The sequence below is a fragment of the Chiloscyllium punctatum genome, chromosome 19 (genome assembly GCF_047496795.1).
Source record: "Chiloscyllium punctatum isolate Juve2018m chromosome 19, sChiPun1.3, whole genome shotgun sequence".
NCBI classification, from domain to species: domain Eukaryota; kingdom Metazoa; phylum Chordata; class Chondrichthyes; order Orectolobiformes; family Hemiscylliidae; genus Chiloscyllium; species Chiloscyllium punctatum.
This window is the reverse complement of record NC_092757.1, coordinates 39,452,028-39,470,034: the sequence shown is the minus strand read 5'-3', so window position 1 is coordinate 39,470,034 and position 18,007 is coordinate 39,452,028.

The window sequence follows — 18,007 nt, the reverse complement described above, 5'->3', positions numbered from 1 at the left end:
ACACAGAGAACACACAGAGAGAGATCACACAGAGAAAGAGAGAACACATAGAGGTAGAGAGAAGACACGCACACACACAGGGAACACACACAGAACACAAACACTCAGAACACAAACACACAGAGAGAGATAACAGAGATAGATCACACAGAGAAAGAGAGAACACATAGAGTGAGAGAGAACACACGAACACACACACAGAGCACACACACAGTACAACACACACACACAGAAAACAGGCACACACAGAACACACAGAGAACACACACACACACAACACACACAAAAGAGAACACACACAGAGAGCACACACACACAGAATACAGAGATAGAGAGAGAACACAGAGTGAGAGAGAACAGACACACATAGAGAGAACACAGAGAGAGAGAGAACACAGAGGGAGAGAACAGAGAGAGAGAGAACACAGAGAGCGAGAGATCGCAGAGAGAGCGAGAACATACAGAGAGAGTGAGAACAGAGACAGACAACACAGAGAGAGAAAGAACACACACAGAGAGAGAACAGAGATGGAGAGAGAACGAGAACAGAGAGAGGGAGAACACAGAGAGAGAGAGCAACAGATAGAGGGAACACAGAGAACGCTGACAGAGAACATAGAGAAACAGAACACAGAGAGAGAGAACGCAGAGAGAGAGAACACAGAGAGAGAACACACACAGAGGGATAACACAGAGAGACAACGCAGACAGAGAACATAGAGAGACAGAACACAGAGAGAGAGAACACAGAGAGACAGAACTCAGAGAGAGAACACACACGCACAGAGAACACAGAGAGAGAGAGCGAAAACACAAGCGCACACACACAGAGAACACACAGAGCATGAAGAAAACAGAGAGATCACACAGAGAGAGAGAGATCATACACAGAAAAAGGGAACATGCACACAAGCAGAGAACACACACACAGAACACACACAAGAGAACACAGAGACAAAAAACACAAAAACACAGAATACAGAGATAGAGAGAGAACACAGAGTGAGAGAGAACAGACACACATAGAGAGAACACCGAGAGAGAGAACACAGAGAGAGAGAGAGAACAGAGAGAGAGATCACACAGAGAAAGAGAGAACACATAGTGTGAGAGAGAACACACGCACACACACGGAGAACACACACACAGAGCACACACAGAGAGAAACACACACACAGAAAACATACACAAAGAACACACACACAAGAGAACACACAGACAGAAAACACAAAAACACAGAATACAGAGATAGAGTGAGAACACAGAGTGAGAAAGAACAGACACACATAGAGAGAACACAGAGAGTGAGAACACAGAGAGAGAGAGAGAACAGTGAGAGAGATCACACAGAGAAAGAGAGAACACGTAGAGTGAGAGAGAACACACGCACACACACGGAGAACACAGAGTGAGAGAGAACAGACACAGAGAGAGAGAGAGAACACACACACACACACACAGAGAATACACGCAGAGGGAGAACACAGAGAGACAACGCAGACAGAGAACATAGAGAGACAGAACACAGAGAGAGAGAACACAGAGAGAGAGAACTCAGAGAGAGAACACACACACACAGAGAACACACAGAGAGAGAGTGAAAACACAAGCGCACACACACAGAGAACACACAGAGCATGAAGAAAACAGAGAGAGCTCACACAGAGAGAGAGAGATCTTACACAGATAAAGGGAACATGCACACAAGCAGAGAACACACACACAGAACACACACACAAGAGAGCACACAGACAAAAAACACAAAAACACAGAATACAGAGATAGAGAGAGAACACAGAGTGAGAGAGAACAGACACACATAGAGAGAACACCGAGAGAGAGAACACAGAGAGAGAGAGAGAACAGAGAGAGAGATCACACAGAGAAAGAGAGAACACATAGTGTGAGAGAGAACACACGCACACACACGGAGAACACACACACAGAGCACACACAGAGAGAAACACACACACACACACAGAGAACACACACACAGAACACACACACAAGAGAACACACAGACAAAAAACAGAAAAACACAGAATACAGAGATAGAGTGAGAACACGGAGTGAGAAAGAACAGACACACATAGAGAGAACACAGAGGGTGAGAACACAGAGAGAGAGAGAGAACAGTGAGAGAGATCACACAGAGAAAGAGAGAACACGTACAGTGAGAGAGAACACATGCACACACACGGAGAACACACACACAGAGCACTCACACAGAGAAACACACACACACACAGAACACACACAGAATACAGACATAGAGAGAGAGCACAGAGTGAGAGAGAACAGACACAGAGAGAGAGAGAACACACACACACACACACACAGAGAACACAAAGAGAGAGATCACACACAGAAAGAGAGAACATACACACACAGAGAACACACACACACAGAACGCACACACACAGAGTACCCAAACATACACAGAGAACACACACACACACAGAACACAGAGAGAGAGAGAACACATAGAGGGAGAGAGAACACACAGAGAGAGTACACACACAGAGAGAGAGAACACACACACACAGAACACACCGAGAGAATACACACAGAGAGAGAACACACACACAAGAACACACAGAGAGAGCACACACACAGAACATAAACAAACAGAGAACGCACAGAGAGAGATCACAGAGAAAGAGAGAACACGCGCACACACACAGGGAACACACACAGAACACAAACACCAGAACATAATCACAGAACACAAACACACAGAGAACACAGAGAGAGAGAGAACCCAGAGCGTGATCACACAGAGAAAGAGAGAACACATAGAGGGAGAGAGAACACACGCACACACACAGTGAACACACACAGAGCACACAGACAGAGAAACACACACACAGAACACGCACACATAGAACACACAAACAGAGAACACACAGAAAGAACACACACCCAAGAAAACACACACAGAGAACACACACAGAATACAGAGATAGAGAGAGAACACAGAGTTAGAGAGAACAGACACAGAGAGAGAGAGAACGCACAGAGAGAGAGACAACACACACACACACAGAACACACAGAGAGAACACACACAGAGAGAGAACACAGAGAGACAGAGAACACAGAGAGCGAGAGATCGCAGAGAGAGCGAGAACACACAGAGAGAGGGAGAACAAACAGAGAGAGAGAACACAGAGAGAGAAAGAACACACAAAGAGAGAGAGAACAGAGATAGAGAGAAGACAGAGAGAGAGAACACAGACAGAGAACATAGAGAAACAGAACACCGAGAGAGAGAGCGCAGAGAGAGAGAACACAGAGAGAGAAAACACACAGAGGGAGAACACAGAGAGAGAACGCAGACAGAGAACATAGAGAGACAGAACACAGAGAGAGAACACAGACAGAGAGAACTCAGAGAGAGAACACACTAACAGAGAACACAGAGAGAGAGAGCGAAAACACAAGCGCACACACACAGAGAACACACAGAGCAAGAAGAAAACAGAGAGAATGATCACACAGAGAGAGAGAGATCATACACAGAAAGAGAGAACATGCACACAAACAGAGAACACACACGCAGAACACACACAGAGAACACACACACAGAACACAAACACTCTGTGTTCTGTATACAGATTACAGAAAACACAAACAGAGAACACACGCACATACACAACACACACAAGAGAACACACACAGGGAACACACACAGAATACAGAGAAGAGCGCACACACACAGAGAACACACAGAGCAAGAAGAAAACAGAGAGAGAGATCACACAGAGAGAGAGAGAGATCATACACAGAAAAAGGGAACATGCACACAAACAGAGAACACACACAAAGAACACACACACAAGAGAACACACAGACAGAAAACACAAAAACACACAATACAGAGATAGAGAGAGAATACAGACTGAGAGAGAACTGACACACAGAGAGAAAGAGAACACAGAGAGAGAGAGAGAACACACACAGAGAGAGAGAGAGAACAGAGAGAGAGATCACTCACAGAAAGAGAGAACATACACACACAGAGAACACACACACACAGAACGCACACACACAGAGTACCCAAACATACACAGAGAACACACACTCAGAGAACACAGAGAGAGAGAGAACACAGAGAAAGATCACACAGAGAAAGAGAGAACACATAGAGGGAGAGAGAACACACAGAGAGAGTACACAGAGAGAGAGAGAGAACACACACACAAGAACACACAGAGAGAACACACACACAGAACACAAACACACAGAGAACACACAGAGAGAGATCACACAGAGAAAGAGAGAACACATAGAGGTAGAGAGAAGACACGCACACACACAGGGAACACACACAGAACACAAACACTCAGAACACAAACACACAGAGAGAGATAACAGAGATAGATCACACAGAGAAAGAGAGAACACATAGAGTGAGAGAGAACACACGAACACACACACAGAGCACACACACAGTACAACACACACACACAGAAAACAGGCACACACAGAACACACAGAGAACACACACACACACAACACACACAAAAGAGAACACACACAGAGAGCACACACACACAGAATACAGAGATAGAGAGAGAACACAGAGTGAGAGAGAACAGACACACATAGAGAGAACACAGAGAGAGAGAGAACACAGAGGGAGATAACAGACAGAGAGAGAACACAGAGAGCGAGAGATCGCAGAGAGAGCGAGAACATACAGAGAGAGTGAGAACAGAGACAGACAACACAGAGAGAGAAAGAACACACACAGAGAGAGAACAGAGATGGAGAGAGAACGAGAACAGAGAGAGGGAGAACACAGAGAGAGAGAGCAACAGATAGAGGGAACACAGAGAACGCTGACAGAGAACATAGAGAAACAGAACACAGAGAGAGAGAACGCAGAGAGAGAGAACACAGAGAGAGAACACACACAGAGGGATAACACAGAGAGACAACGCAGACAGAGAACATAGAGAGACAGAACACAGAGAGAGAGAACACAGAGAGACAGAACTCAGAGAGAGAACACACACGCACAGAGAACACAGAGAGAGAGAGCGAAAACACAAGCGCACACACACAGAGAACACACAGAGCATGAAGAAAACAGAGAGATCACACAGAGAGAGAGAGATCATACACAGAAAAAGGGAACATGCACACAAGCAGAGAACACACACACAGAACACACACAAGAGAACACAGAGACAAAAAACACAAAAACACAGAATACAGAGATAGAGAGAGAACACAGAGTGAGAGAGAACAGACACACTTAGAGAGAACACCGAGAGAGAGAACACAGAGAGAGAGAGAGAACAGAGAGAGAGATCACACAGAGAAAGAGAGAACACATAGTGTGAGAGAGAACACACGCACACACAAGGAGAACACACACACAGAGCACACACAGAGAGAAACACACACACAGAAAACATACACAAAGAACACACACACAAGAGAACACACAGACAGAAAACACAAAAACACAGAATACAGAGATAGAGTGAGAACACAGAGTGAGAAAGAACAGACACACATAGAGAGAACACAGAGAGTGAGAACACAGAGAGAGAGAGAGAACAGTGAGAGAGATCACACAGAGAAAGAGAGAACACGTAGAGTGAGAGAGAACACACGCACACACACGGAGAACACAGAGTGAGAGAGAACAGACACAGAGAGAGAGAGAGAACACACACACACACACACAGAGAACACACGCAGAGGGAGAACACAGAGAGAGAACGCAGACAGAGAACATAGAGAGACAGAACACAGAGAGAGAACACAGACAGAGAGAACTCAGAGAGAGAACACACTAACAGAGAACACAGAGAGAGAGCGAAAACACAAGCGCACACACACAGAGAACACACAGAGCATGAAGAAAACAGAGAGAGATCACACACAGAGAGAGAGATCATACACAGAAAAAGGGAACATGCACACAAGCAGAGAACACACACAGAACACACACACAAGAGAACACACAGACAAAAAACACAAAAACACAGAATACAGAGATAGAGAGAGAACACAGAGTGAGAGAGAACAGACACACATAGAGAGAACACCGAGAGAGAGAACACAGAGAGAGAGAGAGAATAGTGAGAGAGATCACACAGAGAAAGAGACAACTCATAGCGTGAGAGACAACACACGCACACACACGGAGAACACACACACAGAGCACTCACACAGAGAAACACACACACACAGAGAACACACACACACAGAATACAGACATAGAGAGAGAACACAGAGTGAGAGAGAACAGACAGACAGAGAGAGAGAACGCACAGAGAGAGAGACAACACACACACACAGAACACACAGAGAGAACACACACAGAGAGAGAACACAGAGAGAGAATACAGAGAGACAGAGAACACAGAGAGCGAGAGATCGCAGAGAGAGCGAGAACACACAGAGAGAGGGAGGACAAACAGAAAGAGAGAACACAGAGAGAGAAAGAACACACAAAGAGAGAGAGAACAGAGATAGAGAGAACACAGAGAGAGAGAACACAGACAGAGAACATAGAGAAACAGAACACCGAGAGAGAGAGCGCAGAGAGAGAGAACACAGAGAGAGAACACACACAGAGGGAGAACACAGAGAGAGAACGCAGACAGAGAACATAGAGAGACAGAACACAGAGAGAGAACACAGAGAGAGAGAACTCAGAGAGTGAACACACTAACAGAGAACACAGAGAGAGAGAGCGAAAACACAAGCGCACACACACAGAGAACACACAGAGCAAGAAGAAAACAGAGAGAGAGATCACACAGAGAGAGAGAGATCATACACAGAAAGAGAGAACATGCACACAAACAGAGAACACACACACAGAACACACACACAAGAGAACACACAGACAAAAAACACAAAAACACAGAATACAGAGATAGAGAGAGAACACAGAGTGAGAGAGAACAGACACACATAGAGAGAACACCGAGAGAGAGAACACAGAGAGAGAGAGAGAACAGAGAGAGAGATCACACAGAGAAAGAGAGAACACATAGTGTGAGAGAGAACACACGCACACACACGGAGAACACACACACAGAGCACACACAGAGAGAAACACACACACACACACAGAGAGAACACACACACAGAACACACACACAAGAGAACACACAGACAAAAAACACAAAAACACAGAATACAGAGATAGAGTGAGAACACAGAGTGAGAAAGAACAGACACACATAGAGAGAACACAGAGAGTGAGAACACAGAGAGATAGAGAGAACAGTGAGAGAGATCACACAGAGAAAGAGAGAACACGTACAGTGAGAGAGAACACATGCACACACACGGAGAACACACACACAGAGCACTCACACAGAGAAACACACACACACACAGAACACACACACACAGAATACAGATATAGAGAGAGAGCACAGAGTGAGAGAGAACAGACACAGAGAGAGAGAGAACACACACACACACACACAGAGAACACAAAGAGAGAGATCACACACAGAAAGAGAGAACATACACACACAGAGAACACACACACACAGAACGCACACACACAGAGAACCCAAACATACACAGAGAACACACACACACACAGAACACAGAGAGAGAGAGAACACATAGAGGGAGAGAGAACACACAGAGAGAGTACACACAGAGAGAGAGAGAACACACACACACAGAACACACCGAGAGAATACACACAGAGAGAGAACACACACACAAGAACACACAGAGAGAGCACACACACAGAACATAAACAAACAGAGAACGCACAGAGAGAGATCACAGAGAAAGAGAGAACACGCGCACACACACAGGGAACACACACAGAACACAAACACCAGAACATAATCACAGAACACAAACACACAGAGAACACAGAGAGAGAGAGAACCCAGAGCGTGATCACACAGAGAAAGAGAGAACACATAGAGGGAGAGAGAACACACGCACACACACAGTGAACACACACAGAGCACACAGACAGAGAAACACACACACAGAACACGCACACATAGAACACACAAACAGAGAACACACAGAAAGAACACCCACCCACGAAAACACACACAGAGAACACACACAGAATACAGAGATAGAGAGAGAACACAGAGTGAGAGAGAACAGACACAGAGAGAGAGAGAACGCACAGAGAGAGAGACAACACACACACACACAGAACACACAGAGAGAACACACACAGAGAGAGAACACAGAGAGACAGAGAACACAGAGAGCGAGAGATCGCAGAGAGAGCGAGAACACACAGAGAGAGGGAGAACAAACAGAGAGAGAGAACACAGAGAGAGAAAGAACACACAAAGAGAGAGAGAACAGAGATAGAGAGAACACAGAGAGAGAGAACACAGACAGAGAACATAGAGAAACAGAACACCGAGAGAGAGAGCGCAGAGAGAGAGAACACAGAGAGAGAACACACACAGAGGGAGAACACAGAGAGAGAACGCAGACAGAGAACATAGAGAGACAGAACACAGAGAGAGAACACAGACAGAGAGAACTCAGAGAGAGAACACACTAACAGAGAACACAGAGAGAGAGAGCGAAAACACAAGCGCACGCACACAGAGAACACACAGAGCAAGAAGAAAACAGAGAGAGAGATCACACACAGAGAGAGAGATCATACACAGAAAGAGAGAACATGCACACAAACAGAGAACACACACGCAGAACACACTCAGAGAACACACACACAGAACACAAACACTCTGTGTTCTGTATACAGATTACAGAAAACACAAACAGAGAACACACGCACATACACAACACACACAAGAGAACACACACAGGGAACACATCCAGAATACAGAGAAGAGCGCACACACACAGAGAACACACAGAGCAAGAAGAAAACAGAGAGAGAGATCACACAGAGAGAGAGAGAGATCATACACAGAAAAAGGGAACATGCACACAAACAGAGAACACACACAAAGAACACACACACAAGAGAACACACAGACAGAAAACACAAAAACACACAATACAGAGATAGAGAGAGAATACAGACTGAGAGAGAACTGACACAGAGAGAGAGAGAACAGACACAGAGAGAGAGAACACACAGAGAGAGAGAGAGAGAACAGAGAGAGAGATCACACACAGAAAGAGAGAACATACACACACAGAGAACACACACACACAGAACGCACACACACAGAGTACCCAAACATACACAGAGAACACACACTCAGAGAACACAGAGAGAGAGAGAGAACACAGAGAAAGATCACACAGAGAAAGAGAGAACACATAGAGGGAGAGAGAACACACAGAGAGAGTACACAGAGAGAGAGAGAGAACACACACACAAGAACACACAGAGAGAACACACACACAGAACACAAACACACAGAGAACACACAGAGAGAGATCACACAGAGAAAGAGAGAACACATAGAGGTAGAGAGAAGACACGCACACACACAGGGAACACACACAGAACACAAACACTCAGAACACAAACACACAGAGAGAGATAACAGAGATAGATCACACAGAGAAAGAGAGAACACATAGAGTGAGAGAGAACACACGAACACACACACAGAGCACACACACAGAGCAACACACACACACAGAAAACAGGCACACACAGAACACACAGAGAACACACACACACAACACACACAAAAGAGAACACACACAGAGAGCACACACACACAGAATACAGAGATAGAGAGAGAACACAGAGTGAGAGAGAACAGACACACATAGAGAGAACACAGAGAGAGAGAGAACACAGAGGGAGAGAACAGAGAGAGAGAGAACACAGAGAGCGAAAGATCGCAGAGAGAGCGATGAACATACAGAGAGAGTGAGAACAAACAGAGACAGACAACACAGAGAGAGAAAGAAAACACACAGAGAGAGAACAGAGATGGAGAGAGAACGAGAACAGAGAGAGGGAGAACACAGAGAGAGAGAGCAACAGATAGAGGGAACACAGAGAACGCAGACAGAGAACATAGAGGAACAGAACACAGAGAGAGAGAACGCAGAGAGAGAGAACACAGAGAGAGAACACACACAGAGGGAGAACACAGAGAGACAACGCAGACAGAGAACATAGAGAGACAGAACACAGAGAGAGAGAACACAGAGAGAGAGAACTCAGAGAGAGAACACACACACACAGAGAACACAGAGAGAGAGAGCGAAAACACAAGCGCACACACACAGAGAACACACAGAGCATGAAGAAAACAGAGAGATCACACAGAGAGAGAGAGATCATACACAGAAAAAGGGAACATGCACACAAGCAGAGAACACACACACAGAACACACACAAGAGAACACAGAGACAAAAAACACAAAAACACAGAATACAGAGATAGAGAGAGAACACAGAGTGAGAGAGAACAGACACACATAGAGAGAACACCGAGAGAGAGAACACAGAGAGAGAGAGAGAACAGAGAGAGAGATCACACAGAGAAAGAGAGAACACATAGTGTGAGAGAGAACACACGCACACACACGGAGAACACACACACAGAGCACACACAGAGAGAAACACACACACAGAAAACATACACAAAGAACACACACACAAGAGAACACACAGACAGAAAACACAAAAACACAGAATACAGAGATAGAGTGAGAACACAGAGTGAGAAAGAACAGACACACATAGAGAGAACACAGAGAGTGAGAACACAGAGAGAGAGAGAGAACAGTGAGAGAGATCACACAGAGAAAGAGAGAACACGTAGAGTGAGAGAGAACACACGCACACACACGGAGAACACACACAGAGCACACACACAGAAAACACTCACACACAGAACACACAAACAGAGAACACACACACAGAATACAGAGATAGAGTGAGAACACAGAGTGAGAGAGAACAGACACACATAGTGAGAACACAGAGAGAGTGAGAACACAGAGAGAGAGAGAACAGAGAGAGAGATCACACAGAGAAAGAGAGAACACATAGTGTGAGGGAGAACACACGCACACACACGGAGAACACAGAGTGAGAGAGAACAGACACAGAGAGAGAGAGAGAACACACACACACACACACAGAGAACACACGCAGAGGGAGAACACAGAGAGAGAACGCAGACAGAGAACATAGAGAGACAGAACACAGAGAGAGAACACAGAGAGAGAGAACTCAGAGAGAGAACACACTAACAGAGAACACAGAGAGAGAGCGAAAACACAAGCGCACACACACAGAGAACACACAGAGCAAGAAGAAAACAGAGAGAGAGATCACACAGAGAGAGAGAGATCATACACAGAAAGAGAGAACATGCACACAAACAGAGAACACACACACAGAACACACACACAAGAGAACACACAGTACGAAAACACTAAAACACAGAATACAGATATAGAGTGAGAACACAGAGTGAGAGAGAACAGACACATATAGAGAGAACACAGAAAGAGAGAACACAGTGAAAGAGAGAATACATAGTGTGAGAGAGAACACACGCACACACGGAGAACACACACACAGAGCACACACACAGAGAAACACACACAGAGAACATACACAAAGAACACACACACAGAATACAGAGATAGAGAGAGAACACAGCGTGAGAGAGAACAGACACACATAGAGAGAACACAGAGAGAGAGAGAACACAGAGAGAGAGAGAACAGAGAGAGAGATCACACACAGAAAGAGAGCAAATACACACACAGAGAACACACACACACAGTACACGCACACACAGAGTACCCAAACATACACAGAGAACACACACACACAGAGAACACAGAGAGAGAGAGAACACAGAGAAAGATCACACAGAGAAAGAGAGAACACATAGAGGTAGAGAGAACACACGCACACACACGGAGAACACACACACAGAGAAACACACGCACAGACAACACGCACGCAGAGAACACACAAACAGAGAACACACACACACAACACACACAAAAGAGAACACACACAGAGAGCACACACACACAGAATACAGAGATAGAGAGAGAACACAGAGGGAGAGAGAACAGACACACATAGAGAGAACACAGAGAGAGAGAGAACACAGAGAGAGAGAACAGAGAGAGAGAGAAAACACAGAGAGCGAGAGATCGCAGAGAGAGCGAGAACATACAGAGAGAGTGAGAACAAACAGAGACAGACAACACAGAGAGAGAAAGAACACACACAGAGAGAGAACAGAGATGGAGAGAGAACGAGAACAGAGAAAGGGAGAACACAGAGAGAGAGAGCAACAGTTAGAGGGAACACAGAGAACGCAGACAGAGAACATAGAGAAACAGAACACAGAGAGAGAGAACGCAGAGAGAGAGAACACAGAGAGAGAACACACACAGAGGGAAAACACAGAGAGAGAACGCAGACAGAGAACATAGAGAGACAGAACAGAGAGAGAGAGAACACAGAGAGAGAGAACTCAGAGAGAGAACACACACACACAGAGAACACACAGAGAGAGAGCGAAAACACAAGCGCACACACACAGAGAACACACAGAGCAAGAAGAAAACAGAGAGAGATATCACACGGAGAGAGAGAGATCATACACAGAAAAAGGGAACATGCACACAAGCAGAGAACACTCACAGAGAACACACAGACAGGAGAACACACAGACAAAAAACACAAAAACACAGAATACAGAGATAGAGAGAGAACACAGAGTGAGAGAGAACAGACACACATAAAGAGAACACCGAGAGAGAGAACACACAGAGAGAGAGAGAACAGAGAGAGAGATCACACAGAGAAAGAGAGAACACGTAGAGTGAGAGAGAACACACGCACACACACGGAGAACACACACAGAGCACACACACAGAAAACACTCACACACAGAACACACAAACAGAGAACACACACAGAGAACACACACACAGAATACAGAGACAGAGAGAGAACACAGAGTGAGAGAGAACAAACACACATAGTGAGAACACAGAGAGAGAGAGAACAGAGAGAGAGAGAGAACAGAGAGAGATCACACAGAGAAAGAGAGAACACATAGTGTGAGAGAGAACACACGCACACACACGGAGAACACACACACAGAATACAGACATAGAGAGAGAAAACAGAGTGAGAGAGAACAGACACAGAGAGAGAGAGAGAACACACACACACACACACAGAGAACACAGAGAGAGAGATCACACACAGAAAGAGAGAACATACACACACAGAGAACACACACACACAGAACGCACACACACAGAGTACCCAAACATACACAGAGAACACACACACACAGAGAACACAGAGAGAGAGAGAACACATAGAGGGAGAGAGAACACACAGAGAGAGTACACAGAGAGAGAGAGAGAACACACACACAAGAACACACAGAGAGAACACACACACAGAACACAAACACACAGAGAACACACAGAGAGAGATCACACAGAGAAAGAGGGAACACACGCACACACAAAGGGGACACACACAGAACACAAACACACAGAACATACACACAGAACACAAACACACAGAGAACACAGAGAGAGAGAGAGAGAACACAGAGCGTGATCACACAGAGAAAGAGAGAACACATAGAGGGAGAGAGAACACACGCACACACACAGTGAACACACACAGAGCACACAGACAGAGAAACACACACAGAACACGCACACAAAGAACACACAAACAGAGAACACACAGAAAGAACACACACCCACACACTCTCTCTATATCTGTATTCTGTGTGTGTTCACTGTGTGTGTATCCTCTTGAGTGTGTGTTCTGTGTGTGTGTGTTCTCTGCTTGTGCGCTCTGTGTGTGTTCTCTGTGTGTGTGCGTGTGTTCTCTCTCCCTCTATGTGTTCTCTCTTTTCCTGTGTGATCACGCTCTGTGTTCTCTCTCTCTCTGTGTTCTCTGTGTGTTTGTGTTCTGTGTGTGTTCTGTGTGTTTGTGATCTGTGTGTGTTTCTCTGTGTGTGTGTGCTCTGTGTGTGTTCTCTTTGTGTGTGCGCGTGTTCTCTCACCCTCTATGTGTTCTCTCTTTCTCTGTGTGATCTCTCTCTGTCTTCTCTGTGTGTTGTGTTCTGTGTGTGTGTTCTCTCTGTGTGTTCTGTGTGTGTGTTCTCTCTGTGTGTTCTGTGTGTGTGTTCTCTCTCTCTGTGTGTTCTCTCTCTGTGTATTCTCTCTCCCTCTATGTGTTCTCTCTTTCTCTGTGTGATCTCTCTCTGTGTTCTCTCTCTCTCTGTGTCTGTTCTCTCTCACTCTGTGTTCTCTCTCTATGTCTGTTTTCTGTGTGTGTGTGTTCTCTGTGTGTGTGTGTTTCTCTGTGTGAGTGCTCTGTGTGTGTTCTCCGTGTGTGTGCGTGTGTTCTCTCTCAAACTATGAGTTCTCTCTCTGTGTGATCTCTCTCACTGTTCTCTCTCTCTCTCTGTGTTCTCACTCTCTGTGTTCTCTCTATGTGTGTCAGTTCCCTCTCAGTCTGTGTTCTCTCTCTATCTCTGTATTATGTGTTTTTGTGTTTTCTGTCTGTGTGTTCTCTTGTGTGTGTGTTCTGCGTGTGTGTTCTCTGTTTGTGTGTATGTTCTCTCATTCTGTGTATGATCTGTCACTCTGTGTTCTCTCTCTCTCTGTGTTCTCTGTGTGTTTGTGTTCTGTGTGTGTGTTCTCTGTGTGTGTTCCCTCTGTGTGTGTGTGTTCTCACTTTCTGTGTGTGATCTCTCTCTCTGTGTTCTCTCTCTCTCTCTGTTCTCTTTCTCTCTCTATCTCTGTTCTCTCTCTGTGTGTGGTCTTTCTCTCTCTGTGTTCTCTCTCTCTGTTTGTTCTCACTCTCTCTGTGTGTTCTCGCTCTCTCTGCGATCTCTCGCTCTCTGTGTTCTCTCTCTCTCTGTATTCTCTCTCTGTGTTCTCTCTCTGTGTGTATTATCTCTGTGTGTTCTGTGTGTGGGTGTTCTCTCTCTGTGTGTTCTCTCTCTGTATGTTCTCTCTCCCTCTATGTTCTCTCTCTGTGTGTGTCTGTTCTCTCTCACTCTATGTTCTCTCTATCTCTGTATTTCGTGTGTGTTCTCTCTGTGTGTGTTCTCTTGTGTGTGTGTTCTGTGTGAGTGTTCTCTGTTCGTGTGTTCTGTGTGTGCGTGTTCTGTGTGTGTGTTTCTCTGTGTGTGTGTGCTCTGTGTGTGTGTTCTCTTTGTGTGTGCATGTGTTCTCTCACCCTCTATGTGTTCTCTCTTTCTCTGTGTGATCTCTCTCGCTGTGTGTTCTCCTGTGTGTGTGTTCTGTGTCTGTGTTCTCTGTTTGTGTGTTCTGTGTGTGCGTGTTCTGTGTGTGTGTTTCTCTGTGTGTGCGCTCTGTGTGTGTTCTCTGTGTGTGTGCGTGTGTTCTCTCTCCATCTATGTGTTCTCTCTTTCCCTGTGTGATCACGGTCTGTGTTCTCTCCCTCTCTGTGTTCTCTGTGTGTTTGTGTTGTGTGTGTGTGTTCTCTCTGTGTGTTCTGTGTGTGTGTTCTCTCTCTCTCTGTGTTCTCTCTCTGTGTATTCTCTCTCCCTCTATGTGTTCTCTCTTTCTCTGTGTGATCTCTCTCTGTGTTCTCTCTCTCTCTGTGTTCTCTGTGTGTTTGTGTTCTGTGTGTGTGTTCTCTGTCTGTGTTTGGGTTGTCTCTGTGTGTGTGTGTGTTCTGTGTATGTGTGTCCTCTGTGTGTGTATGTTCTCTCTTTCTGTGTGTGATCTCTCTCTCTGTTCTCTCTCTCTCTGTTCTCTCTCTCTCTCTCTCTGTGTCTGTTCTCTCTCACTATGTGTTCTCTCTCTATCTCTGTATTCTGTGTGTTTGTATTATCTGTCTGTGTGATCTCTTGTGTGTGTGTTCTGTGTGTGTGTTCTCTGTTTGTGTGTACGTTCTCTCTTTCAGTGTATGATCTGTCTCTCTGTGTTCTCTCTCTCTCTGTATTATGTATCTGTGTGTTCTCTGTCTGCGTTCTCTGTCTGTGTTCTCTCTATCTGTGTGTTCTCTCTCTCTGTGTTCTCTCTCTCTCTGCTCTCTTTCTCTCTCTATCTCTGTTCTCTCTCTGTATGTGGTCTTTCTCTCTGTGTGTTCTCTCTCTCTGTTTGTTCTCACTCTTTCTGTGTGTTCTCGCTCTCTCTGCGATCTCTCGCTCTCTGTGTTCTCTCTCTCGCTGTATTCTCTCTCTGTGTTCTCTCTCTGTGTGTATTCTCTCTGTGTGTTCTGTGTGTGTGTGTTCTCTCTCTCTCTGTGTTCTCTCTCTGTATGTTCTCTCTCCCTCTGTGTTCTCTCTCTCTGTGTGTCTGTTCTCTCTCACTCTATGTTCTCTCTCTATCTCTGTATTCTGTGTGTGTTCTCTGTGTATGTGTCCTCTTGTGTGTGTGTTCTGTGTGTGTGTTCTGTTTGTGTGTTCTGTGTGTGCGTGTTCTGTGTGTGTGTTTCTCTGTGTGTGTGCTCTGTGTGTGCGTGTTCTGTGTGTGTGTTTCTCTGTGTGTGTGCTCTGTGTGTGTTCTCTGTGTGTGTGCGTGTGTTCTCTCTCCCTCTATGTGTTCTCTCTTTCCCTGTGTGATCACGCTCTGTGTTCTCTCTCTCTCTGTGTTCTCTGTGTGTTTGTGTTCTGTGTGTGTGTTCTGTGTGTTTGTGATCTGTGTGTGTTTCTCTGTGTGTGTGCTCTGTGTGTGTGTTCTCTTTGTGTGTGCATGTGTTCTCTCACCCTCTATGTGTTCTCTCTTTCTCTGTGTGATCTCTCTCTCTGTGTGTTCTCCTGTGTGTGTGTTCTGTGTCTGTGTTCTCTGTTTGTGTGTTCTGTGTGTGCGTGTTCTGTGTGTGTGTTTCTCTGTGTGTGCGCTCTGTGTGTGTTCTCTGTGTGTGTGCGTGTGTTCTCTCTCCCTCTATGTGTTCTCTCTTTCCCTGTGTGATCACGCTCTGTGTTCTCTCCCTCTCTGTGTTCTCTGTGTGTTTGTGTTCTGTTTGTGTGTTCTGTGTGTTTGTGATCTCTGTGTGTTTCTCTGTGTGTGCGCTCTGTGTGTGTTCTCTGTGTGTGTGCCTGTGTTCTCTGTCCCTCTATGTGTTCTCTCTTTCCCTGTGTGATCACGCTCTGTGTTCTCTCTCTCTCTGTGTTCTCTGTGTGTTTGTGTTCTGTGTGTGTGTTCTGTGTGTTTGTGATCTGTGTGTGTTTCTCTGTGTGTGTGCTCTCTGTGTGTGTTCTCTTTGTGTGTGCATGTGTTCTCTCACCCTCTATGTGTTCTCTCTTTCTCTGTGTGATCTCTCTCTCTCTGTGTTCTCCTGTGTGTGTGTTCTGTGTCTGTGTTCTCTGTTTGTGTGTTCTGTGTGTGCGTGTTCTGTGTGTGTGTTTCTCTGTGTGTGCGCTCTGTGTGTGTTCTCTGTGTGTGTGCGTGTGTTCTCTCTCCCTCTATGTGTTCTCTCTTTCCCTGTGTGATCACGCTCTGTGTTCTCTCCCTCTCTGTGTTCTCTGTGTGTTTGTGTTCTGTTTGTGTGTTCTGTGTGTTTGTGATCTGTGTGTGTTTCTCTGTGTGTGTGTGCTCTGTGTGGGTGTTCTCTTTGTGTGTGCGTGTGTTCTCTCACCCTCTATGTGTTCTCTCTTTCTCTGTGTGATCTCTGTCTGTGTGTTCTCTGTGTGTTTGTGTTCTGTGTGTGTGTTCTCTCTGTGTGTTCTGTGTGTGTGTTCTCACTCTCTCTGTGTTCTCTCTCTGTGTATTCTCTCTCCCTCTATGTGTTCTCTCTTTCTCTGTGTGATCTCTCTCTGTGTTCTCTCTCTCTCTGTGTTCTCTGTGTGTTTGTGTTCTGTGTGTGTGTGTTCTCTGTCTGTGTTTGGGTTGTCTGTGTGTGTATGTGCGTTCGGTGTATGTGTGTCCTCTGTGTGTGTGTATGTTCTGTCTTTCTGTGAGTGATCTCTCTCTGTTCTCTCTCTCTCTGTGTTCTCTCTCTGGGATTGTCTGTTCTCTCTCTCTCTATGTTCTATCTCTACGCTGTATTCTGTGTGTGTGTTCTCTGTGTGTGTGTTTCTATGTGTGTGTGCTCTGTGTGCATGTTC